Below are 3,195 nucleotides of genomic sequence, written 5' to 3' on the forward strand. Positions count from 1 at the left end.
AATTTTGCTGTAATATATTAGCATTGAAATATTCTAATAATTCTTACTAATTCTCAAGAATTATTTTGCATGGTTGGGTAAATAAATGTGTGGAATAGGGCAATTAAATTTTTTGAAATTTTGTTAGTGTATCTAAATTTTTTGGGATAGGGGCGATCAATTTTATTTATTTATTTATTTATTTTATTTTGGGATAGGGGAATATTCAAAATTTTCCTATCAAATACTCCCTCTGTTTCCTAAAAATCTTCCCTCTTTCCCTTTAAGTGTGTTTCCAAAAAATCTTCCCTCTTTTACTTTATTCCTTATTTGGAAAAAAATTCCCTTTTTACCCTCTCATGTCCCTGTCATATGGCTCACCATTACATTATTAATTCAATTTTCCCCCCTTTCTCTCTCCTACTTCAACCACTTTTTATTTGTTTATTTATCTTAACCCCTCTCTCTCTCCTACTTTACCCACCACATACCCCATACAAATGGATCCTCCTTGATATTTGTAGGAATAGTAACAATGAAAATGTTTAGGAAACGAAGGTAGTATCCCTTAAAAAAAATATAAAAGTTTCAAGAGACTTAATCATTTTTTTTTTGAGATATACAAGAGACTCAATAATCTACGCCCAAATATCTTCATGCAACCTTATTACCAGACATTTCAAAACAAGAAAAACAAAACCCTTCGCTTTCCACCACCAATCCTCCTCTCTCCTCCTCACTCGTCACCACCGACCTTCCTCTCTTTCTCAAGGCGACAATTTCTGAAAATGTCGATGACGACACCACTTGACGGGTTGCAGTTGTTACTGCTTGACACTTTGTTGCTGATGTTGGGCCACCTCGCTACTGCTACCGCCTACCCAACGTTTCCGCTTCACGGTTACAGTTCCAATAACTCAAATCCTTCTTTAATTCGCATCTCATCAGGGAATTTTCAAAGGTTGCCATTATCAAAAATCAAAACCAATTTTGGGTTTTTTTCATTTTTGAGGTTTAAGGGCATGAATTAGAACAAAATTAGGTATTTTTCCTTTTTAATTGCTTTTATCATCATTCATTTTGTATAATTGATTTTAGAGCTTCGTTTTCGTGCTTAATTGCCTGATTGTTGTGCTATTTATATTTTGTCTTTACTCTTGTTTCTTGTGCAGATCGAATTGTCATTGTTGTTTGGCTTATATTTACTGTCGTCTGCTGCTTTTATTTGGTTCGAATTTATTGTAATTTGCTATCACTACACTATATACTGCCTTTAATAGCATTGATTTGTTACATGTAGATTTGTTCTGAAAATTGTTGTTGAAGTAATATAATAGAGGTGTGCCTTATTCAAGCTTCATTATTTCTGCTTAATTGAATATTGGTAGCTCTAATCAAACTTAATTGAACCTAAAAGAGATGAAATGGACTTAATTATTCTTTGAACTAGTTGATTTAAGGTGAACGAACAAGGCATTCACTTGCTAAGAGTGGTAAAAGTGTTGTTAGTAATTGTTAATTTAAAGAGTAAGGGAGTCCTAGCCTAAAATTATGAGACACATAGGAAATGCAGTGTTAATTTAAGTCCTGAGAATCTTGTATATGTTAATTTTTTGAGTGCTTTTATTTCATTCTAGCAAGTGTTTGATAATGTATGTTATAGCCTATATTACTCTGTAGTGCTTCTAATGGTAGAGTTTCATGCAGTTTGTTAGAACCTTGAATAGTTGAATGTGAGTTGGTTTGGTTAAGTTTTTCTTCGAATTTTAAAGACTAGCTACGTATTATTCATACCTAAAGTCATGTTACTTGAAATTTGTTCTATTTGTATTTCCATTTTTTATACGGAGTAAGTCTTTAATGTACAATCCCTCAAGTTAATTTGTCCTAGATAGCATGTTTTATAGTAGTCTGCTTTGTTACCACACTTAGATTGTATATTCATTGGGGTCAATTTTGGTCTCGTTATTTTAAAAAAAAATTATATTTGAAGCGATTTTGGGTGGTTTGTTGTTGTACCTTTGTGTGATTGAGGTAGCTAAAAATTGGGTAGTTCTATGGTGGCCAAATGGTTTTTGCTTGGAGGTGAATTGGTGGAAGCGAGTGCGACTCAGGGAACTTGGATCTAGTTTGTTGCGTGTAAGACTCAAAATTTGGTTTAGTTTTTGTGTGAATTGTATCCTATCCTTAATGTAGGAGAAATACTTGTTTCTCTAAGTAGTTAAATGTCTCCAAAGTCATTGCTAAAGCTGCTTGCCCGTTGAATAGATATTTGCCTTAATGCTTATTAATTTCTTAATGGGACTTGGTCTGAATCAGGTACAAGTTAGGAATGCAAATGAAGTAAACAAGCTGTTCGCGTAACACTAATCCCTGTTTAGTGTAACACTTGTGAACAACCAAAGAGAAATGTTAGTTTATTAAGGTGTTTTTGTAAATGACAATTATATTTATCTATATAGTAACTTTTTTATTGATTCGTTAATATATATATATATATATATATATATATATATATATATATATATATATATATATATATATATATATATATATTCATTCATAAATTTTCAAATGTAAAATGTGTAGTTGCCCCTAATAGTATTAATGGAAATGTCAGAAGTTGCATCTAAAGACATCCTTTAGCGATAGACTTATGGTTGCATAGAGGCAACATATAATAGAGATGGACTTATGGTTGCCTCTAAATATAAGTGGTCTTATCAACAATATAACTTGTGTGCCCCAAAAAGGGGGTTTTAGGGGCAACCGATAGTTAGCGATTGGCTTATGATTGCCTCTAAATGTAAGTGGCTTTAGCAGCACTAGAACTTGTGTGCCTAAAAAAGGTGGCATTAGGGGCAACCAATAATTAGCGATAGGTTTATGGTTGCCTCTAAATGTAAGTGGCTTTAGCAGCATTATAACTTGTGTGCCTCAAAAAGGTTGCATTAGGGACAACCTATAATTAGCGACGGAGTAATTAGAGGCCGCGAGAAAATTGCTTCTAAACACAATTAGAGGCTACAAATATATATTTAGATGCAATTTGGGCTTGCTTCTATATGTGGATTTTTTTGTAGTGCAGATTACAGAGAGAATAAAGTGTTTTTCGTAGTGTAAAACCTAGGTAAAAATAATCTATTTATACCCAGCGGCTCAAAAAGCGTTTTCCGCGTTATTCGCCGACCCGCCCGGGCGGCACCCAGCACTCCA

The 3,195-nt window shown here is 33.5% G+C and overlaps 1 long non-coding RNA gene across 1 annotated transcript; it reads left to right on the top strand.

Annotated features, from left to right (window-relative positions):
- Window positions 1–440: 440 nt before the first annotated feature.
- On the top strand, window positions 441–2,456 carry LOC104891311 (uncharacterized). Its single transcript, XR_007275319.1, has 2 exons — window positions 441–1,021; window positions 2,299–2,456. It is a non-coding gene; the product is annotated as an uncharacterized LOC104891311 (long non-coding RNA).
- The last annotated feature ends 739 nt before the right edge of the window (window positions 2,457–3,195 follow it).

This window comes from Beta vulgaris, chromosome 6, assembly GCF_026745355.1.
Source record: "Beta vulgaris subsp. vulgaris cultivar EL10 chromosome 6, EL10.2, whole genome shotgun sequence".
NCBI lineage: Eukaryota > Viridiplantae > Streptophyta > Magnoliopsida > Caryophyllales > Amaranthaceae > Beta > Beta vulgaris.